Source organism: Schistocerca cancellata, chromosome 5 (genome assembly GCF_023864275.1).
Source record: "Schistocerca cancellata isolate TAMUIC-IGC-003103 chromosome 5, iqSchCanc2.1, whole genome shotgun sequence".
NCBI lineage: Eukaryota > Metazoa > Arthropoda > Insecta > Orthoptera > Acrididae > Schistocerca > Schistocerca cancellata.
The window spans coordinates 548,029,631-548,054,489 of record NC_064630.1 but is presented as its reverse complement, the minus strand read 5'-3'; the positions used below and the strand labels follow the sequence as shown (position 1 = coordinate 548,054,489).

At 44.4% G+C, this 24,859-nt stretch overlaps 1 protein-coding gene and 1 pseudogene across 1 annotated transcript in view; both read right to left on the bottom strand.

The window, feature by feature from the left end:
- Positions 1–24,859, bottom strand: part of LOC126189010 (LIX1-like protein) — a 326,396-nt gene that overhangs the window by 25,006 nt on the left and 276,531 nt on the right. The gene's annotated exons all lie outside the window — the stretch shown is intronic.
- LOC126189264 (5S ribosomal RNA) lies at positions 7,188–7,305 on the bottom strand (annotated as a pseudogene).

The window sequence follows — 24,859 nt, the reverse complement described above, 5'->3', positions numbered from 1 at the left end:
AGTCCCTAAGCTTACACACTACTTAACCTAAATTATCCCAAGGACAAACACACACACACCCATGCCCGAGGGAGGACTCGAACCTCCGCTGGGACCAGCCGCACAGTCCATGACTGCAGCGCCCGGCTAATCCCGCGCGGCAAGTCCCCCTTCGCAATATGTACTAATCATCAGTTGAAAATCACGCTTACTCAATGAAGTGGATGAGAACAACGCTCTTGGTCTGTCAACGTTTGGTGCGTGTTTTTAAAGACTCACATCATTGTTCCTTGTTTAACTGATGGGAAACTAAATACATTCAAGTATCTCGAGTTCCTAAGATATGCTGCTGTCGCAGTTAAAGGAAGACATCCCACTGGACATAAGGCAATCGGTGTGACACCAACCGGGCGGATGTCCCTCCCATTCCGTTTATACAATAACAGACCCTCTTAAGACAAGAACATTTGGAGAGCATTGTAACGGTCTTTCAGGAAACGCAAAATTGTCTTAACACTTCAGTATTTTTATTTGTGGCGAAAATTAAAACAAAGAGCCAATAAGGTAACAAATGGCTCTAAGCACTATGGGACCTAACATCTTGTAACGTCCCCTTAGAACAATTTATACCCGTCTGTGCTTAAACTGACACACAATATTTTTTTTAGCGCAACGCAATCTGGCTTTCAATAATCCCTACTAAACAATGGCCCTGACTAACTTTAACTTATACCTTTCACAAATCACTCACAGCACAGCCAGTGATTTTCATATAGAGCGCTACGTAACGTTGCCAATAAGAAAACAAACAGCCTACTTACAATCTGAGGTCATCAGTCCCCTAGACTTAGAACTACTTAAACCTAACTAACCTAAGGACATCACACACATCCATGCCCGAGGCAGGATTCGAACCTGCGACCATAGCAGCAGCGCGGTTTCGGAGTGAAGCCCCTAGAACCGCTCGGCCACAGCGGCCGGCTAATAAGGTAACACCAACGACTCTCGAAGCCGTGAAATGCCTTATAAGACGGGCTTGCGCTGACGTTAGCTCCAATGAAATTAAATGTGCAGTATTGTTTCTCCGGAATCACTTTATAGCATGTAGTAATGCTCAGGATACAGCCCGCTTCCCACGCCAGGGTTTCCGGGTTCGATTCCCGGCGGGGTCAGGGATTTTCTCTGCCTCGTGATGACTGGGTGGTGTGTGATGTCCTTAGGTTAGTTAGGTTTAAGTAGTTCTAAGTTCTAGGGGACTGATGACCATAGATGTTAAGTCCCATAGTGCTCAGAGCCATTTGAACCATTTTGAACCAGGATGCAGTCATGATAACAAACACACGAATCGTATTTGAGTCACGTGTTTGTTTACATCTGGTATAATAGGGCTGTCGTTTGTGCAACCTCTTCTCCTGACAGCGGGGCAGTGGATTCTGTCGCTGTTATGTTGACACTATTTGATTAAGTCCCATATATGTTATGTTGTTGAAGTTCCCTCAGAAACGAAAACATTGTATAGATCCATCAGAAAATACAAATCGATGTCGTAATTCGGAGACTATAAACGAAAAAAAAAATTGTTGCGAATGTCTGGAAATTCATCATATTATCCTTTACAACTTGGCGAAAACTGCAACTCGATATATTTATCCATTGTGGATATATTTCGGGTGGCCTGTCTTTTATCCATTGTAGGTATATTTGGGGTGGCCTGTTTTAGTTGTCTGACCCTGTTTATACAGGGTGTTTCCGTAAGATCGTGTAAAAATGCAACAAGACATAGAGAATGCTCCACTGAACAATTTGAGGTAGGGAACCTGGTGTCGGCCGGCCGAAGTGGCCGAGCGGTTCTAGGCGCTACAGTCGGGAATCGCGCGACCGCTACTGTCGCAGGTTAGGATCCTGCCTCGGGTATGGATGTGTGTGATGTCCTTAGGTTAGTTAGGTTTAAGTAGTTCTAAGTTCTAGGGGACTGATGACCACAGCAGTTAAGTCCCATAGTGCTGAGAGTCATTTGAACAATTTGAACCTGGGGTCGGAGAAGCCAGCTTAAGGGGATAGGGAAGTAAACTCGTCTACCGCGTTGTATACGATTACTGTTTTCCAGCTTATTTACATCTAACATGGTACAAGTTTACACGTACTGTGCTGTTTATTTACGTGTATATTATTTATTTCCAGCAAGGAAACAAGGAGGACGAGCCTAATTACTAGGAAGTCATGTTGCAAGTTTTGTTTACTTTACTTGTCCATAATGTGGCTCTGTTGTATCGTATTTACAGTGTCCCATGACAGTACGTGCTAAGAATGAATGACAGACCCATTCATTACTGTGTTATTCCGAGACATACAGTACAATACGATGGAGCAGTAGCAGTACAGTTTCGCAGAAGTCACTGACATGCGCCTAGTCAGCAGTTGCAATGTTATCGCTGCTGAAAGGCTGCACAGGAAACGATTTCCTAACTGGCATCATCCATCACGCCGAGTGTTTATTTCTCTCGACTGACAATTGCAGAAGACTGGTTCATTAGGAAAAAGAAACGAGGGACCTGGCAACATGAGGACCACACCCGATTTTGAAGAGGAGGTGTTCGAATGTGTTGCAGCGGACCCCGCTACAAGTACTCGTCGTACTGCATGTGAAATGGGCGCTGAAACTACTAGCATGTGGCGAGTACTCCACGAACAACACATACATCCATATCACCCACAACGAGTACATGCAATGCTTGTGACTGAAACTGCACCAAGGGCCGCTTTGTATCAGTGATTGCTCCAACAATGAACTGATAGACCACATTTCCTGTTTATTGACGAGGCCTCATTTGATCGTCGTGGTACACTACTGGCCATTTAAATTGCTACACCAAGAAGAAATGCAGATGATAAACGGGTATTCATTGGACAAATATATTATACTAGAACTGACATGTGATTACATTTTCACGCAATTTGGGTGCATAGATCCTGAGAAATCAGTACCCAGAACAACCACCTCTGGCCGTAATAACGGCCTTGATACGCCTGGGCATTGACTCAAACAGAGCTTGGATGGTGTGTACAGGTACAGCTGACCATACAGCTTCAACACGATACCACAGTTCATCAAGAGTAGTGACTGGCGTATTGTGACGAGCCAGTTGCTCGGCCACCATTGACCAGAAGTTTTCAATTGGTGAGAGATCTGGAGAATGTGCTGGCCAGGGCAGCAGTCGAACATTTTCTGTATCCAAAAAGGGCCGTACAGGACCTGCAATATGCGGTCGTGCATTATCCTGTTGAAATGTAGGGTTTCGCAGGGATCGAATGAAGGGTAACACATCTGAAATGTAACGTCCACTGTTCAAAGTGCCGTCAATGCGAACAAGAGGTGACAGAGACGAGTAACCAATGGCACCCCATACGATCACGCCGGGTGATACACCAGTGTGGCGATGACGAATAAACGCTTCCAATTTGCGTTCACCGCGATGTCGCCAGATACAGATGCGACCATCATGATGGTGTAAACAGAACCTGGATGCATCCGAAAATATAACGTTTTGCCATTCGTGCACCCAGGTTCGTCGTTGAGTACACCATCGCAGGCGCTTCTGTCTGTGATGCACCGTCAAGGGTAACCGCAGCCGCGGTCTCCGAGCTGATAGTCCATGCTGCTACAAACGTCGTCGAACTGTTCGTGCAGATCGTTGTTCTCTTGCAAACGTCCCCATCTGTTGACTCAGGGATCGAGACGTGGCTGCACGACCCGTTACAGCCATGCGGATAAGATGCCTGTCATCTCGACTGCTAGTGATACGAGGCCGTTGGCATCCAGCACGGCGTTCCGTATTATCTTTCTGAACCCACCGATTCCATGTTCTGCTAACAGCAATTGGATCTCGACCAACGCGAGCAGCAATGTGGCGATACAATAAACCGCAATCGCGATAGGCTACAATCCGACCTTTATCAAAGTCGTAAACGTGATGGTACGCATTTCTCCTCCTTACACGAGGCATCACAACAACGTTTCACCAGGCAACGCCGTTTGTGTATGAGAAATCGGTTGGAAACTTCCCTCATGTCAGCACGTTGTAGGTGTCGTCACCGGCGCCAACCTTCTGTGAATGCTCTGAAAAGCTAATCATTTGCATATCACAGCATCTTCTTCCTGTCGTTTAAATTTCGCGTCTGTAGCACGTCAACTTCGTGGTGTAGCAATTTTAATGGCCAGTAGTGTATTTAGAATAGCAGGAATAGCCATGTGTGGGATGAGTCAAACCGTCACGCTGTATGAAAGTCATACCATCAAGCACGTTTTTCTGTAAATATCTTAGGCGGCATTGCAGGCGACAGTCTCACTGGGCCATATCTTCTGCCTGGCCACGTGAACTGCCACCTGTACTTGAGGTTCGTGCAAAGAGTTCCTTCTGAGTTGTTGGAGAACGTACCCGTGGCCGTTCGTGGGAGGTTGTGGGTACAACATGACGGTGCACTGCCTCACTTCGGTGTGGATGTCAGCAACCACGTCAGTGTTGTATTTCCTGGTCGCTGGATTGGAAGGGGAGATCCTATTCCATGGCCTGCGAGGTCACCTGACCTGAATCCCCTCGAGTATTTCCTATGGGGTTATGTAAAACCACTTGTGTATGAGATCCCAGTGGATATGGAGATGGAATTAATTGCCGGAATTGAAGCTGCCTGCGAAGTGATTCGAAACACAGCAGGGACATTTTTCAGGCTGCCTCAGAATCTTGTTCGGCGATGACTTGTTTACAATGAGGTTGATGGCCGTCTGTTTCAGAACATTATGTAAGATACAGTACAAATGGTATGTCTATTGTGTCAGTGATGGTATTTTCTATCAATTGTAACTATTGTAAATAAAAAGTACAGAGTAATGTGATTTTACTCCAATTATCTCCTTAAGCTGGCATCTCCCTACCTCAAATTGTTCAGTGGAGCGTCCTCTACGTTCTGTTAAATTTTTGCAAGCTCTCACGAAAACACCCTTTGTTATGTTAAACTGAAGTCCCCGCCGCGTTTTTCTCTCTGTATGTGAAGGATAATCCAAGAAACTACTGTAGGGGTTTCGTTACGGGTTTTACAACTAGACATGCTGATTGACGAGAAACGTTTGCGTATATAATTTATTGCCACTTTGTGAGACAAGTTGTACGGCCGCAACAAAGTAGTACTAACGGTGTAAAGCTGGGGCAGATTGGTAGTTAAAATAAATGCAATGTAGACAGAAAATAAAATTTCTTTTACGATCCATTAGCCTGGCTACATGCTTTGCCCATCTCAGTTTCATTGTAATTACCTTCGTAATTACGTCTCCAGTATACGCTCATCTATAAAAGGTTAACTCACGTCGTTCTTAGTTTGGTCTGAGTCTCACAAGTTGTTCACTTTGATAATTTCAGTCATTTTTATTTTGTAGTACAAAGCACGAAACAACAGTACAAATTTTCTACTATTTATATGTTTGGGTGTGTGTGTCATTCCCTTTACCATCTGATACCTGTAACCTACTGAAATTTTTAGTTTTGCTGATACTGCTTTGGTCACATTGCTTGGCTTAATGTCAATGTAATCTATACAATAAAGTATACTTTGAAATTAGGCTATTATGTCTAATAATCAATAGCAGGCATTTAAACTATTATTCACCCTAATTTCTATACGCTCTCAATGAAATTTACATTTACTTTGTAATTTTAGTATGTTTTGACCTAAACACAACAGTTTCATCCGGCTGGACCAAAAGTAGGCGCAATATATCAAATGTCGACCAGCACTATCTGACGTTCAGAGTTAAGATATCGAAACGCATAGTGCGGTATTAATAAATAATAGAAATTTGTTACCGATGTTACGTTTTCCGTGGATTACTATAGTTCCTGAAGTAACCTTTTTTTTGCTCGATGGCTAAGTATGTAAATATTACACTACAAAGCCGAAGGTGCAAGGTTCAGAACCGAGTTGGCCTTATGGTTTCTTTTCGTCACGTATCACACAATTTTTTACCTCTGGCAATGATTTATGAATGTGAAAATTGCCAAGCTGCTCTTTGTTTCGAAGTCTACGTTAACTGTAACTCGTATTCTCCCTCGGGCTGGGTGCCTCTCGGTATACCTACATCTACATCCACATCAACATACACCGCAAGCCACGTTTCGGTGTGCCGGAGGGTACTTTGTGTACTAGTGTCACTCCCACCTTTTCCTATTCGGGTTGCAAATGCCTCGCGGGAAGAACGATTGCTGGTAAGCCTAAGTGAACTCAGATCTCTCTAATTTTACTTTCATAGTCTCTTTGTGAGTTGTATGTAGGAGGAAACAATATACGGGCTGTCTCTTCTGAGAACGTAAGCTCTCAGAACTTCAACAGCAAACCACACCGTGATGCAGAGCGCCTCTCTTTCAGCGTCTGCCACTGGAATTGACTGAGAATCCCTGCGACGCTTTCGCTGTTAGTAACTGAATCTGTAACGAAACGTGCTGCTTTTCTTTGGATCTTCCCTATTTCGTCTATCAGTTCTATCTCGTACGGATCCCAAACCGACAAGCAATATTCAAATATTGACCAGAAGAGTGTTTTGTAGGCTACTTCCTTCGCTGATGGATTGCATTTCCTTAGGAGTCTTCCAATGAATCTCGGTCTTACCCGCTGTTAACTTTATGCGCTCGTTCCAGTTCAAATCACTCTGTACACATACTGTTAGATATTTTATGGAAGTAACTGTTACCAATGACTGTTCAGCAATCGAGTAATCGTACAATAAAGGGTTCCCCTCTCTATGGACTCGCAACCCGTTAACAATTGTTTATGTCGAGGTAGAAGACAAGAGCGCAACAGTTACAGTAGGTCCATGCTTGGTAAAGCACTGCGATGTTCGAACCAACCTTCGGATTGACGTCATCTTTACCTTAACCTAGTCACAAGTTTACCTCAAAAGTGTTGTTAGTATCTGGTTATAACTTATTCTTTGGTTCCATCGCTGAGTAGTAATGGTGTGAAACAGCAGAGGTTTCCTACATTAGGATATGGACAGAAAGACTTACTCCGTCTTCGAGCCATGAGTGGGCTACCGGGACAATCCGACCGCCGTGTCATCCGTGCTCGCCCTGTCGTTATGATGGTATTCTTGACCGTAGCCGCTACTAATCGGTCTAGTAGCTCCTCAATTGGCATCACAAGGCTGAGTGCACCCCGAAAAATGGCAACAGCCCATGGCGACCTGGATGGTCACCCATCCAAGTGCCGACCACGCCCGACAGCGCTTAACTTCGGTGATCTCACGGGAACCGGTGTAGCCACTACGGCAAGACCGTTGCCAGAAAGAGCGATGCAACAGAATTAATTCTTTTACAATTGCCTACGTGTATACCTGAAGGATTAATCATTCTGTGTCAATGACACTTGAATTTTAAAGCCGCTCCGACTGTCTCGTACGCAGGGAGGACCTGAAATGTATGTACGCCAGCTCTTACAATGTTCCTGAATTTCTGTGGATAGGAGTTCGTTTGAGAGTCTGTATAGTCGTGCTCAGTATGGCGTACATCTCCAGGCGTCGTACGTTTGTTGGATTGACCCATATATGAGAACGTAGGATAAAAACTCCCTCTCAGGAGACACCACACAAACAATGTGTAACATCACTTATAGCCATGATAATGGCCGCAATTCGGAGCGTCTCCTCAAGTTTCACGAGATATGCCATATCCAGCTGAAGCATCTCTTTGGCGAATCGACTCCGTAGATCTACGAAATTTGAGGGGTGCTGATTGCTACGCTTCTCCCGGTGTTAAAAATAGCCTGATACATACGTCAAGATTTAGAAGAAAGGGGAGGACTTGGTCACCGACAATGCTGAAATAAACATCCTGGTTCATGTTCATGGTAAGCTGCATGACTGGGCACAACGCATGGTGCAAAAAATACGAGGTGCATTCAAGTTCTAAGGCCTCCGTTTTTTTTTCTCCAGACTGGAAAGAGATAGGAACATGCGTATTGTTTTAAAATGAGGCCGCGTTCATTGTCAATACGTCCCAGAGATGGCAGCACCGTACGGCAGATGGAATTTTACGGCCAGCAGCGAGAATAAGAACTGTTTTAAGTACTTAAAATGGCGACGTTTTCCTTACTTGAACAGCGTGCAATCATTCGTTTTCTGAATTTGCGTGGTGTGAAACCAATTGAAATTTATCGACAGTTGAAGGAGACATGTGGTGAAGGAGTTATGGATGTGTCGAAAGTGCGTTCGTGGGTGCGACAGTTTAATAAGGCAGAACATCGTGTGACAACAAACCGAAACAACCTCGGGCTCGCACAAGCCGGTCTGACGACATGATCGAGAAAGTGGAGAGAATTGTTTTGGGGGATTGCCGAGTGACTGTTGAACAGATCGCCTCCAGAGTTGGCATTTCTGTGGGTTCTGTGCACACAATCCTGCATGACGACCTGAAAATGCGAAAAGTGTAACCAGGTGGGTGCCACGAATGCTGACGGACGACCACATGGCTGCCCGTGTGGCATGTTGCCAAGCAATGTTGACGCCCAACGACAGCATGAATGGGACTTTCTTTTCGTCGGTTGTGACAATGGATGAGACGTGGATGCCATTTTTTCAATCCAGAAACAAAGAGCCAGTCAGCTCAATGGAAACACACAGATTCACCGCCACCAAAAAAATTTCGGGTAACCGCCAGTGCTGAAAAAATGATGGTGTCCATGTTCTGGGACAGCGAGGGCGTAATCCTTACCCATTGCGTTCCAAAGGGCACTACGGTAACAGGTGCATCCTACGAAAATGTTTTGAAGAACAAATTCTTTCCTGCACTGCAACAAAAACGTCCGGGAAGGGCTGCGCGTGTGCTGTTTCACCAAGACAACGCACCCGCACATCGGGCTAACCTTACGTTCGTGATAACAACTTTGAAGTGATTCCTCATGCTCCCTACTCACCTGACCTGGCTCCTAGTGACTTTTGGCTTTTTCCAACAATGAAAGACACTCTTCGTGGCCGCACATTCACCAGCCGTGCTGCTATTGCCTCAGCGATTTTCCAGTGGTCAAAAGAGACTCCTAAAGAAGCCTTCGCCGCTGCCATGGAATCATGGCGTCAGCGTTGTGAAAAATGAGTACGTCTGCAGGGCGATTACGTCGAGAAGTAACGCCAGTTTCATCGATTTCGGGTGAGTAGTTAATTAGAAAAAAAATCATAGGTCTTAGAACGTGAATGCACCTCGTACTTCCAAAACGACACAAAATCATCTCCAGCGTGAACATCGCCCTCGACACACTGTGGATTGAAGGCTTCATTGGGCGTAAGTGCACGGCTTGCCATTATGTCCTCTACTGAGGCAAGCTGGCCCACAACTGCTGTGACTGGTCGTTGATGCCCTGGAAACTGGCACTGGGACGGAGCTGATGTTCGACCTGGTTCCAACCATGTTCTACTGGGGACCGATCTGTTAGGTGGTTGGTTGATTTATGATAGGGGACCAAACAGCGAGGTCATCGGTCCCATCGGATTAGGGAAGGATGGGGAAAGAAATCGCCCATGGCCTTTCCAAGGGACCATCCCGGCATTTGCCTGAAGCGATTTAGGAAAATCGCGGAAAACCTATATCAGTACGGCCGGACGCCGGTTTCAACCTTCGTCTTCCCGAATGCGAGTCCAGTGTGCCAACGACTGCGCCACCTCGCTCGGAGGACATATCTGTGAATCCTGTTGGACACAGAACTGCCTCAACATCATGTAGACAGCTCATGGATACAAGTGCTGTGTGTGGGCGAGCATTGTCCTGTTGGAAAATTGCACCAATATACTGTCACCTGAGAAGTAATACATGATGACTTATGGTGTCCGTGAAGTAGTGTTGTGGCGTCATAATTCTTTAAACCACTGCCAGCTGAGATCTGAAAACATACTCGATGGCAACACACGCCATGAGGGATGGACTAACACCACTGTACTTCTTTAAAATGTTGGAAGAATGATACCTTACAACAGGTCGCCACCATAATCGTCGACGATGATCACCCGGGATAGTGCAGAAAAGCGATTTCATGCGATAACGTTATCAGCAGTCCAAGCTTCCCAGACACGGGCCACTCCAAACACGGCCGTTTGTGTTGTGGTGATAACGGGAGCCCACGCATGGAACGGTAATTCCCTAGTCAGACTACAGCTAATCTCCGACCAATAATGAGGATGACACAGAATGTTGTCGAGATCACTTCATTCATTCTGGAATGGCAGATGTGTAGGTGCTGTGATGTGCTTTGCGCACGATATGGCGATTCTTCGTTACGGTGGTCAAACATAGCCGACGGGAACCTTGACGAAAAATATGCCTGCCCTGATGATTCTATGTAGTCCAACCTCGGGACACAGTCACATCTGAGTGCCCCATACATATGGATTTTCCACAATTCGACCAGTCGGCCAAATGGAGACCCACACTGAGACACTCTTGTCAGGTACTGATAGGCTATCTCACAAGAGTGTACGGTGTCTCCGTGTCCTTCACAGCGACCACTCAACATCTTAAGCTCTTCGCGCCACTTACATACCCGACCAGACATGGTAGCAACACTAAACACGGACAATGCTAACACACGCTGGTGGACGTTCTGCTTGTCACAGGGAATTGAAACTCTAATAATTTACATATCGGCCGATGGTGTGTACACGTACGAAGCTACCAAGACATCCGACCATTTCTTCTTGGTGTTTCACTTTTTTTGTCGAGCAGTGTAGAAACAGCATTCCTCACATTTATATACTTGCATAGCCAAATATGGTTCACAGTCGCAATGCCTAGTGAAACATTAATAATCTCCAGTGCATATATCGATTTTGTACTGTGCAAATTGCGATACTGTGAAAGCTTCGAGAATTTCTTGCTATTACAGCTCTTAAGTAAATTATGTGACACATGTTTGTCCCATGTTTAGGGAAGAATGCTTTTCAAATGCTACAGTTGCCTGATTATAGTTTCTTGGACATTACGCTAAAGCGCTGTACTAAACCCAAGTTGCTATTTTTTAAATAAAAATTCGTCCAAGCTATAGGAAAAGTTGTCTGGGAGAAAGAACTTTAGGTTAGATTCAAAACTTATCTTCCTAAACAAACACTGTTTTTTTGCCCTGTTTCATAATTTTATTATAAATATCACTGCGCAACCTAGGTTTCGGGTTATAATCTCATTTTCAAGTACACTCCTGGAAATTGAAATAAGAACACCGTGAATTCATTGTCCCAGGAAGGGGAAACTTTATTGACACATTCCTGGGGTCAGATACATCACATGATTACACTGACAGAACCACAGGCACATAGACACAGGCAACAGAGCATGCACAATGTCGGCACTAGTACAGTGTATATCCACCTTTCGCAGCAATGCAGGCTGCTATTCTCCCATGGAGACGATCGTAGAGATGCTGGATGTAGTGCTGTGGAACGGCTTGCCATGCCATTTCCACCTGGCGCCTCAGTTGGACCAGCGTTCGTGCTGGACGTGCAGACCGCGTGAGACGACGCTTCATCCAGTCCCAAACATGCTCAATGGGGGACAGATCCGGAGATCTTGCTGGCCAGGGTAGTTGACTTACACCTTCTAGAGCACGTTGGGTGGCACGGGATACATGCGGACGTGCATTGTCCTGTTGGAACAGCAAGTTCCCTTGCCGGTCTAGGAATGGTAGAACGATGGGTTCGATGACGGTTTGGATGTACCGTGCACTATTCAGTGTCCCCTCGACGATCACCAGTGGTGTACGGCCAGTGTAGGAGATCGCTCCCCACACCATGATGCCGGGTGTTGGCCCTGTGTGCCTCGGTCGTATGCAGTCCTGATTGTGGCGCTCACCTGCACGGCACCAAACACGCATACGACCATCATTGGCACCAAGGCAGAAGCGACTCTCATCGCTGAAGACGACACGTCTCCATTCGTCCCTCCATTCACGCCTGTCGCGACACCACTGGAGGCGGGCTGCACGATGTTGGGGCGTGAGCGGAAGACGGCCTAACGGTGTGCGGGACCGTAGCCCAGCTTCATGGAGACGGTTGCGAATGGTCCTCGCCGATACCCCAGGAGCAACAGTGTCCCTAATTTGCTGGGAAGTGGCGGTGCGGTCCCCTACGGCACTGCATAGGATCCTACGGTCTTGGCGGGCATCCGTGCGTCGCTGCGGTCCGGTCCCAGGTCGACGGGCACGTGCACCTTCCGCCGACCACTGGCGACAACATCGATGTACTGTGGAGACCTCACGCCCCACGTGTTGAGCAATTCGGCGGTACGTCCACCCGGCCTCCCGCATGCCCACTATACGCCCTCGCTCAAAGTCCGTCAACTGCACATACGGTTCACGTCCACGCTGTCGCGGCATGCTACCAGTGTTAAAGACTGCGATGGAGCTCCGTATGCCACGGCAAACTGTCTGACACTGACGGCGGCGGTGCACAAATGCTGCGCAGCTAGCGCCATTCGACGGCCAACACCGCGGTTCCTGGTGTGTCCGCTGTGCCGTGCGTGTGATCATTGCTTGTACAGCCCTCTCGCAGTGTCCGGAGCAAGTATGGTGGGTCTGACACACCGGTGTCAATGTGTTCTTTTTTCCATTTCCAGGAGTGTACATTATGATGATAATACACAGATGAACATAATAACAAGGCAAGAATAATATCTCAACCTCTTAAGGTATCGATCCACAGCTTAATGTACAATTACGTGAATGACCATTAGCAATTACAGTACAATGAAAAGACGAAAGTTATGTCTCAGCTGAGCACTTTTTAACTACGATGGACTGGGGCCCAAAGTTTTGCTTCTATCTTGAGGTTATGATCTCATCTCAAAGAGATGAATAATTTAATTGGGTTTGCTCATTTAATAATAGGTGCGGGGATATACACATCTGTCTTTCAATTTCTCAAATTTCTAATTGGTTGAGAGTGGCCTCCTTTACCTCTTATCATTCTATTTGTCAGACATTTTATGTTATTGGGCAAACAATAACAAAATTCTGTTGCTGGATATTGAACTCCTTTCTGAGCCACTGACAGCGTCAGTAGCGGAGAATAAAGATAACTTTTTCGTCTAGTGTTGAAAGTACGGAAACCACTTCCCTTCTCAGATTGTGATTGGTTATTTACGACAAATTTCTTTAGCGAACGTATGCATTGAGAGGTTCAGTTAAAACGCTTAATTCCTTGAAGAGGTACCTACATAATGACCGCGGGTGACCACCACATATTATTCTTACTGCTCTCTTTTATGCAACCAATATTTTCATTTGCGTCATGAGTTGCGACAGAAAATTGTAAGACATTATTGAGTGGAAATATGAAAAATATGTCAGAAGATTGATTGCCTGGTTTGCGAGATTAGCAGTCATATGAAGAGTTTTTTTGATCAGCTCAGTAATATGCTGCTTCCAGTTCTGGTTTTTATCAGTATGTAAACCCATAAATTTGGAGCATTCTAACCCGCTTACTGACTCCTGTTCATGTGCTACATCAGTGGTTGGTAGGACTATTCGTTGTTAAGAACTGAATATAGTGTGTTTTCTCAGCATTCAGGCGAAGTCCATTTCCGGAGATGCCCTTAATAATTCTTTGAGAAACGTCATTAGCAATCTCTTTTGTTGGTCTCTCTTAATGAAATTTATTACAACACTAGCATCGTCTGCAAAAAATACGAATTGTGCTTGATGAATATTATGCCGAAGGTCATTGATATACATAAGGAATACGAGCGGGCCCAAAATTGTACATTGTGAGAATCCCTTTGTGATTTCTCCAGAGTCACCGTCCGCCGTCCAGTCTTTGTTTGGATACATGTCAGTGCTTTCCACAATGCACTGTAATGTATTCAAGCAACACGTAACGACTGGACGGCCAAAGCACCCACACTTTTTGCAACGATATGGGACATGCACACGATCAATATACATTGACGATACTAGTTTCTTGAAGCTGCAGTACATTGAAGGGATCTCACAGCACCAGTAACATCACCAATATCCTCAGTTAACAGCGGTATTTTACAATGTTAAGATGTCGAACATCCAAAACATAGCATGTACCGCAATTATGCTGGGTATACCTAGCAAGAAATGACAAAAAACAACGAAAAATAGTAAATGGTTCCGAGAGTGGCTGAAAATAAGTTAACACGTGTCGCATGTTAAAGAGCCACGAACCCCCGAACAATTCATAAGCTGTTTCGGATCAGTCCTCCATCGAACGACATATTGTTAATGCTCATTCTACATAAACTACGGAATCAAAACTCGTTAATGAGAGGGGCAGTCGCAGAGGACGAGACATTTGGAATATTTTTCAAATTTCTGGCTGCAGGCGGATCTTCGATTGCTTGAAGTTTAGTGCTGTAACAGCAACTATCACAATTAGCAAAATTTTAATGGAAACCTGTGAAGCAAATATCTGCGTTTCAAGGGTATATTGAGACAATTAAGGTAAATTTTTGACGTTTGTGATAATTTGAAGAGGCTGACATTTTTTATTGCTGGCCTCTAACTAGACATTACATATATGAAGCCCATTCCTGTCGAACTAGAAGTGTTTTTCCACACTGCAGTGTAATTCAAGAAGGTAATACTATTTTTCAATAATGAAACGCTACGTCATAGTGAGTTCTTCATTCACCGTCCCAAAGTGGACATACAACTTCTAGAATATTTTCACTCTGCAGCGGAGTGTGCGCTGATATGAAACTTCCTGGCAGATTAAAACTGTGTGCAGGACCGAGACTCGAACTCGGAACCTTTGCCTTTCGCGGGGAAGTGCTCTACCATCTGAGCTACCCAAGCACTTGCTCGCGAAAGGCAAAGGTCCCGAGTTCGAGTCTCGGTCCGGCACACAGTTTTAATCTGCCAGGAAGATACAACTACTACTTGCGAAGGCCTATTAAAACTGCTTTGCGTAAAAAGACTACTTGAAAAACTGGATCTGAGGTATGCTATTAATGACGAACTGAAAACATAAATTGTTTACACTGACGCCGTGTGGTTGGTCATGGAGCCTTGTCAACATCTGACTTGGTGAAAACAGTCAAACTGTCAATAGTCGACAGTACGTATTGTCAATTTTGAGAATACTTTTGAACCCATCGATATTGCTCGTCAATATTCCTAGTTTTGGAAATACCTCAGTAGTGGCTTTCAGACGGTTAGTATACTGACGCTTTGAAAATATTAAGGGCCAGTTATAGTCACCCGCAACGATTCGCCAATGCCATCTGTGTTGTAATCTCGAAGCAAGCGGCGCCATCTTGATTTTACGTGACTTACTACCGCCAACTATTTCTACCACGTAACAGGTTCAAATGGCTCTGAGCACTAAGGGACTTAATAGAAAAGCAACTGAAATCACTCAACAGAGGAAAAGTCCACAGGACCTGACGGGATACCCATTCGAATTTACTCAGAGTACGCGAAAGAACTTGCCCCCTTCTAACAGCCGTGTACCGCAAGTCTCTAGAAAATGGTTCCAATGGCTCTGAGCACTATGGGACTCAACATCTCAGGTCATCAGTCCCCTAGACTTAGAACTACTTAAACCTAAGGACATCACACACATCCATGCCCGAGGCAGGATTCGAACCTGCGACCGTAGCAGCAGCGCGCAAGTCTCTAGAGAACGTAAGGTTCCAAATGATTGGAAAAAAGCACAGGTAGTTCCAGTTTTCAAGAAGGGTCGTCGAGCAGATGCGCAAAACTATAGGCCTATATCTGTGATATCGATCTGTTGTAGAATTTTAGAACATGTTTTTTGCTCGCGTATCAAGTCATTTCTGGAAATCCAGAATCTACTCTGTAGGAATCAACATGGATTTCGAAAACAGCGATCGTGTGGGACCCAACTCGCTTTATTTGTTCATGAGACCCAGAAAATATTAGATACAGGCTCCCAGGTAGATGCCATTTTCCTTGACTTGCGGAAGGCGATCGATACCGCTCCTGAAGAAAAACAAAGTAAGAGCCTACGGAGTGTGGCTGGATTGAAGAGTTTTTAGCAAACAGAACACAGAATGTTGTTCTCAATGGAGAGACGTCTACAGACGTTTAAGTAACCTCTGGCGTGACACAGGGGAGTGTTATGGGACCATTGCTTTTCACAATATATATAAATGACCTAGTAGATAGTGTCGGAAGTTCCATGCGGCTTTTCGCGGATGCTGCTGTAGTATACAGAGAAGTTGCAGCATTAGAAAACAGCAGCGAAACGCAGGAAAATCTGCAGCGGATAGGCACTTGATGCAGGGAATGGCAACTGATCCTTAACATAGACAAATGTAATATATTGCGAATACATAGAAAGAAGCATCCTTTATTGTATGATTATATGATAGCGGAACAAACACTGGTAGCAGGTACTTCTGTAAAATATCAGGGAGTATGCGTACGGAACGCTTTGAAGTGGAATGATCATATAAAATTAATTGTTGGTAAGGCGGGTACCAGGTTGAGATTCATTGGGAGAGTCCTTAGAAAATGTAGTCCATCAACAAAGGAGGTGGCTTACAAAACACTCGTTCGACCTATATTTGAGTATTGCTCATCAGTGTGCGATCCGTACCATGTCGGGTTGACAGAGGAGATAGAGAAGATCCAAAGAAGAGCGGTGCGTTTCGTCACAGGGCTATTTGGTAAGGGTGATAGCGTTACGGTGATGTTTAGCAAACTCAAGTGGCAGACTCTGCAAGAGAGGCGCTGTGCATCGCGGTGTAGCTTGCTGTCCAGGTTTCGAGAGGGTGCTTCTCTGGATGAGGTATCGAATACATTGCTTCCCCCTACTTATACCTTCCGAGGAGATCACGAATGTAAAAATAGAAAGATTCGAGCGCACACGGAAGCTTTCCGGCAGTCGTTCTTCCCGCGAACCACACGCGACTGGAACAGGAAAGGGAGGTAATGACAGTTGCTCGTAAAGTGCTCTCCGCCACACACCGTTGGGTGGCTTGCGGAGTATAAATGTAGATGTAGATGTAGTTAACTTCTGAGGCCATCAGTCCCCTAGAAATTTATTCTTCAATATATATCATACATAACAACCCACCACCTTAAACAATTAGTGGGTCGCAATTGATACAATTCAAGTGTTAATACTACAGCTTACTATATGTTAGTTACTTTACTCACACTATGGGCACTACTGTTATGTCTTGATTATGGTGTTCTGTTTCTACCTATGCTAATCTACTTCTACCTGCAACGTTACAGATGCGCCAGCATTGTATAAACCTACGATGTTGGCCATGTTCACCGAGTTAATCCCGGTGAACGTGCCCCTGGCACCGGGCTGGCCGGAGTTGTTGATCGTTGCAGTACTATCTAGTGTTGCTATCCTAGCTTATCCTACATCTAACCTAACTTAACCTAATGTCAAAATCGGTGAGTGTCTGGATCGGTAATAAGGCGCACCCTCCCCCTAATCCCAGACGTGGCGGATTCCAGGCGTGAGGCGGTTGGCCGAGTCCACGCCGTGGCGGAACGGGACAAGTGCACGGAGTCAGATCGGTTGCAATGAAGTCTTAATCGTTGTTCCTAAGAAATTCCTTTATCACTTTAAGTGAGATCTCGTTTGCTAGTTTGTTTAGGATTGAAAAATGGTCCTCATGCCTGAGCAGGTGGTACGTGTCGTGGTCGGGTAACTGGTGGCGTAATTGCGCTGCTACGTCGTCGAAGAGGTGGCACTCATATATCACGTGTTCTGGGGTGCTTAGTGTGGCCCCACAGTCACATGCTGGTGTAGCCCGTTTCCCGATCTGGCATAGGTATCCCGGTTAGGGTCCATGACCTGTGAGAAAGTGCAGCAGTCCTCGTGAAGGTGTGAAGTAGTTTAGTTGCAGTCTCTCCCTGATATTGGGCAGTAGTTCGTATGTTCTGCGACCAGTTTCTTCATTATCCCACTGTTCTTGCCAGAGTTCTTGCCCCCTGTGATTTCCATTTTGTTTCCCATGTGAATCCCTATTAGATCAATTATCTTAACCCTGTTTCCATTTTTAACCCAGTACCACATCGCTTGCACTGTGATCTTTATATCGAGCGGACAGAGCCCCATTAGTACTGTTAGCGCTCCCCCTGGGGTTGTTCTATATGCCCCCACTGATCCGAGAAGCATGTTTCGCTGCACTCTTCTCACAGCCATGTCAGACATGACCCTCGTGAGTCTGTGGACCCAGACTCCTGACCCGTATCCTACGATTGATGTCAGAATGCTGTTATAATTTGATTAGTTCTGGTGGCAGGTGGAATCGTTTATGTCCAATCGCTATTAGATTGTTGAGTGTTTCTAATGATCTCTGTGTAACTTAGTACTAATTAAACCTAACTAACCTAAGGACATCACACACATCCACGCCCGAGGCAGGATTCGAACCTGCGACCGTAGCGGTCGCGCGGTTCCAGGCTGTAGCGCCTAGGACCGAGTTTTTAGCCAACAGAACACAGCATGTTGTTCTCAATGGAGAGACGTCTACAGACGTTTAAGTAACCTCTGGCGTGACACAGGGGAGTGTTATGGGACCATTGCTTTTCACAATATATATAAATGACCTAGTATATAGTGTCGGAAGTTTCATGCGGCTTTTCGCGGATGATGCTGTAGTATACAGAGAAGTTGCAGCATTAGAAAATTGTAGCGAAATGCAGGAAGATCTGCAGCGGATAGGCACTTGGTGCAGGGAGTGGCAACTGACCCTTAACATAGACAAATGTAATGTATTGCGAATACATAGAAAGAAGGATCCTTTATTGTATGATTATATGATAGCGGAACAAACACTGGTAGCAGTTACTTCTGTAAAATATCTGGGAGTATGCGTGCGGAACGATTTGAAATGGAATGATCATATAAAATTAATTGTTGGTAAGGCGGGTACCAGGTTGAGATTCATTGGGAGAGTCCTTAGAAAATATAGTCCATCAACAAAGGAGGTGGCTTACAAAACACTCGTTCGACCTGTACTTGAGTATTGCTCATCAGTGTGGGATCCGCACCAGATCGGGTTGACGGAGGAGATAGAGAAGATCGAAAGAAGAGCGGCGCGTTTCGTCACAGGGTTATTTGGTAACCGTGATAGCGTTACGGAGATGTTTAACAAACTCAAGTGGCAGACTCTGCAAGAGAGGCGCTCTGCATCGTGGTGTAGCTTGCTGTCCAGGTTTCGAGAGGGTGCGTTTCTGGATGAGGTATTGAATATACTGCTTCCCCCTACTTATACCTCCCGAGGAGATCACGAATGTAAAATTAGAGAGATTCGATTACGCACGGAGGCTTTCCGGCAGTCGTTCTTCCCGCGAACCATACGCGACTGGAACAGGAAAGGGAGGTAATGACAGTGGCACGTAAAGTGCCCTCCGCCACACACCGTGGCTTGCGGAGTATAAATGTAGATGTAGATGTAGACCGCTCGGCCACCCCTGCCCGCACGTAACAAGTGCTATATGCTCTTTTCGTGAGACTTCTGTTGTAATACAGTGGACATGAAGTCGATTTCTCATGTTTCAGCAGTCAGACGTTGTAATACGACCAGAGACACTCCCGTGAGCCGCGAACCTGCAAGCAGCGGCGGTGCAACCCAGGCTGCGCCTCCGCAGGTCCGGGCAGCGGCGGGCCGGACGCCATAAACGCTGCTCCGGTGAACGCCACCGGCGCAGCCCGCCAGAGGTCAGTGTCACGGGCGCATGCGCAGACGCGGCCGTATGCGCAGCTGGCTTATTGCCCTTTAATGGATTAACGGGGCCGCGGGCTGCCCGTCTCGCTCTCAGCCAACCAAATGAAAAGGCGTGGGCTACTAATGGCACAAAAGGAAGACTCGGCTTCTCGAAAATTCTCGGGGCCTCTAACTCGCACTCCTGTACGCCGAAATGCAGCAAGCTTCCCAAGACGCTGAGTTCACCAGCCTTTGCAATTACCTGTTATTCGGTGGCCTCGGAGGGGCGGAAGCCATTAAGTCTACTTGCGCAGCTTATTTTGCTGTTTAGCGTCTGCTTGGGCAATCTTCTCACGAAGGAGAAAAGAGCGGTCGCGAATCCGAAGCATACCGTATTGTAATGCCCGTGCGAAAAGTTTCTTCCTTTAGTACGATTTAATGTTATTTTTGCGCTTCAGTTTATGTATTGCCATCCTCAGTGAAACTGAGGAAGAACTCCAGAACCTAATGAAGGAATTGAAGTCTAATGAGAACGCACTGTGGATCGAGAAAAAATCTGAAATAAAAAGTAATGATGAGTAGCAGAAATGAGACAAGCGATAAACCTAACATCGCAATTTGAGGACCACTGATTAGACGAAGTCCGGGAATTCAGCTACCTTCGAAGCCAAATACACATGACGGACGATGTAAGGACGACATAACAAGCAGACCAGCACAGACAAAGAGGGCATTCCTAACAAAAAGAAGTATACTGCTACCAAATGTCCGCCTTAATTTGAGGAAGAAGTTTGTGAGAATGTACACATGTACGCATGGAAGTCTACCATGGACTGTTGAAAGGCAGGAGAAGAAAAGAATCGAAACGTTTGAGAGTGCTACGGACGGATGTTGAAAATTAGATGAACCAATAAGGTAAGATGTTAGGAAGTTCTTCGCAGATTCGGCGACGAGAGGAACACGCCGAAAACAATGACAAGAAGAAGTGACAGGATAATAGAACATGCGTTAAGGCATCAAGGGAATAACGTCTGTGGTACTGAGGGACCTTCGGAAGGTAAAAAGTGTAGAGGAAGACAGAGAATGTAATATACCCAAGAAATTTCTGAGAGCGTTGGGTGCAAGTGCTGATCTGCGAGGAAGAGGTTGCCACAGGGAGGAATGCATGGCCGGCCGCATAAAATCCCTCAGAAAACCCATGAATAAAAACGAGAAAGACCAGAACATTGTTACGTAATCGAATGCCTCACTTAGGTAACACACCATCTTTTATTGTGAAGTAAAGACAAAGGCAGTGTGTTCAGCTGAATCTGAGATCGGTACAGCTTTAAAATTACCCGTTAACGCAATATCGAAATTTATCTGGAAAAGAAGACATTTGTTATATGAGGCGCAGATGGAAGCTGCCAGAAAATAGTCGTGATAATTCCGAGACGTACGCCATTTTGAGATAAGTTAACGTAAAAGTTGACACAGTTCGTACTTATATTCAAAAATACATTGGCGGCAATTAATCCATTAAAGACTTTGGTGAAGCTGTTTAGCTTCTATTAGTGTGATGTGGCTGTTTTCCAATTCCAAAGCTGAGTGGTCAGCTCGAAGCTTTGGAAATTTGCCAACGGCTGCAAAAGTGATATGCTGGTACCAGGCCTCGTCATATCGCCTCCAGTGGACATGATCAGCAGAGGATGACACGGCGGTCGGTTGGCATCGCGTACCCCCCACTGATGCGGGTAGAGGGTTCGCTTCTGGGAGGGAGGGATTCACACTGCTGATATATGCGCAATTAATTCTCGTGTTTACAACGTACATGGCATCTGTGAATCGTGCGGGTGACCCTAAACTGACCGTCAGTTTTGTCAGTGCGTCGATATACTGACCGTCTGGAGGCATGTACGTGTCCTCAGTGCCTACTGAGCTTGTGTGGTCCACTGTCAATAGGTTGACTGTGCTTGCTAGCTCAGATGTTGACAGAGTTTCATGACCAACCACACGCTGTTAGTGTGAACAATTTATATTTTCAGTTCGTCAAGCATATCATACCTCACATTCAATTTTTGAAACACGAAACAGTTTTAATAGGCCTACATAATGTAGTAATCGTACGACCACTTTGGGATGGTCGACGGAGATTTCACTAAGGCATCGCATTCTTTACTGGAAAATGGTGTTACCTTGCTCAATTATACTTCAGTGTGGAAAAATCTTTCTACTTCGGAAAGTACATCCACTATATATGCAAAGATGTTGGACGTCTGCAAAACACGTCAGCCTCTTCAAATTATCACAGAATGTAAAAAAATTTACGTTAATTGTCCGAATATATCCTTGCAGGACAGATATAACTGCTTCACAGGTTTCCATAACCATTTTGCTATCTGTGAGAGCTGATATGACGGCACTGAACTTCAAGCATTCGAATGATCTACCTGTAGCTAGAGTTTTCAAAGCTATTACTAATCTCTCGTCCACTGCGACTGCTTCTCCACTGCGACTGCTTCTCTCATTAACGTATCTTCATCCCTATTTAATGTAGAATGAACATTAACAATTTGTCGTTCATCGGGGGTCTGATCCGTAAATAATTTATGAAATATTTGAGTGTGTTCTTCTGCACTCAGACAGTAAATTAATATGTGAGATTATTTTCAGCCTTTCTCATAAGCGTTTCCTCTTCGTTGTTTTGTTTTATTTCTTGCCAGTTATAGCCAATACAATTGCGGCACATGCTATCTTTTGGTGGTTAGACATCTTAACTTTGTAAAATCACGTTGTCAAACTGACGATATCGACAATATTATTGATGCTGTGAAGATTGCTTCAATGTACTGAACCTGTGACAAACTAATATTATTAATAAATACGGATAGTGTGCAGGTCCTTCACTATTATGAAACAAGTGTGTACTTCGGTATATTTTGTTCATTCTGAAGCTTTTTAATCAAAGCTGTTTTTTATTCATCTCTATCATTTTCCTTCTGTTGCAAAGTAATAATTTTCGGTGCAGCACCACTTTATTCATGTGTTAATAAAAATATCTTTAATGAATATTTTCTAACTTTATTTCGTAATTCATCCAGTGCGGTTGATTGAATCATATAAGAATGTTATTTTACATAATTAACTCAGTTATTTTATTAACATAAAAGAATGAACTTCACATATTACAAATCAAATGACCTTACATTTAAGGAATCACAGCAATGTACCTTTAAAAATACAATGCGAGGATCACTTTATCAGTTCAGTCAATTTCTCAGTCCACTGACGGCAAGTGTAGTTCCTTGTCCAAAATGCTACATGCTTATTACATACCAAATCTTAGTTGCTATTCTAACGATAGTGTGCAACAACTCCTATCCCTTATTGATGAAAGCCACCAAGTTCTTGAATGAGTCTGTGATCATTAAGAATTTTCATGAATAATGCTGTCTGTACTGCTTAATGTATTTCGTTTATGATATTTCTTCTATTGACTTAAACAGTTATGTAATTAAGATTAAAATAATTTTTATCTTACTTACAGTAAGCTGATAACAATAGCCAAAGTATGGTGATAACGGAAATACATTAAGCGATCTAGACGGCATTATTTATTAAAAAAACCTTCAATTCTGCGCCTTGTTTAACAGTTACATGTACAGTCCAAGTTGGAAAGCATTTTCATCAATGCTCCGCAAATTAAGTAGCCTTATTTCATACAGTTTATTCTGACATAATGTTACATAATAACACAATATAATTAGCACAGATTTCCATGTACCTCTCAGTATTTCTTGTGCATCTTTAAATATGAATTAATCAGTTCCTAATTATTGGGTGTATAATTTATTATATAAACGATGAAATCTGTCCATTCAAGTTGCTTCCAAATAACTACATAATAAGTGAAATCAAAAGCAGATGATACAAAATTTCAAACGTCAATTTCTGTAAAACTATAATTCCTAACTACATTGTAATAAACTGCAAAACGTAATCAGCACCTAAACAATACACCTTTGGAAAATACAATCTATGATGTAATGTTGATATATGCTAGGTAACTAATGTCTGAAAGACAGTTAGTTTGTGAAGAGGTGCGCTGCAGCAGAAAATAGTCCAGGATGGAATAACGACAATATTAGGAAAAAGACAGAGTGCTACTATCCACAGAGAGGAAGCGGTGGGTCGCAGGCGGACACAATGAAGAGACTGCTAAACACTTCAGATTTCGGACCAAAAAGTCCTTTTTCGGAAATATAAAACACACACACACACACACACACACACACACACACACACACGCGCGCGCGCGCGCGGCCACTATTCTGGCCACTGTGGCCCGACTCACACCTTTTGTTTAACTGTGTATGTTTTCTATATCCGAAGGAGGACGTTTTTGTCTGAAAGCTTAAATGTTTAGCAGTCTTTTCATTGTGCCTGTCTGCGATTCAACGCTTCCTCTATGTGGTGAGTAGCAACCTCTCCTTTCCGTAATACATTAACCGAAAGTTTCAGCGAAAGAAAGTGCTAAGCCCCACTTTAGTAGGGATTAGAATTATCACTTTAGCCTCTGCCAGGCACTTAAATGTGATTTGCAGAATATCCATGTAGATGTAGATGTAGAACTGTTGTATTTTCGAATGCACCACATTTAACTGATTATGTAAGATGCAAAATTTCAAAATACGCTCTTGTAGGTTAGCACTTACTTCCGGTGACCCCTTCAATCCTAATAACACGTTCCATGTTACATGTTTAACAAACCCAAACAAATAATCAGAGATGGTGTTAAGCAGAGTAGATTTTTCATAAATTTCGCTTCCGATTTCAGTCGCCTTTTGAATTCTCTCGAGACAACAAGTGTAGCCCTTCTGAAGTTCTCTTGGCGTTTTTTCATAAGGGCAGCACTATTCGTAATCCGAATCATCAAATTGTATCTTGCATTTACTTTTTATTTGTAGGCTTCACCTTTCAACTATACCCACAAGCAAAAATCTAAAGCGGTAAGGTCCGTGAGAATTTCTGCTAATCCTTCTACCAGAGAATGTTAAGGTTTAGATATTGTGTCACCTGATGTCTAGCTTCCCGACCTTACTGGAAGAATATATCCTAGTAGCCAAAGGAGCCTCTTCCAGAAATGGTGGAAACTCATTTCCAAAAAAGCTTACATAACGGGACGCGTTAAGGTAATACAAAAGGCTCAATCAACT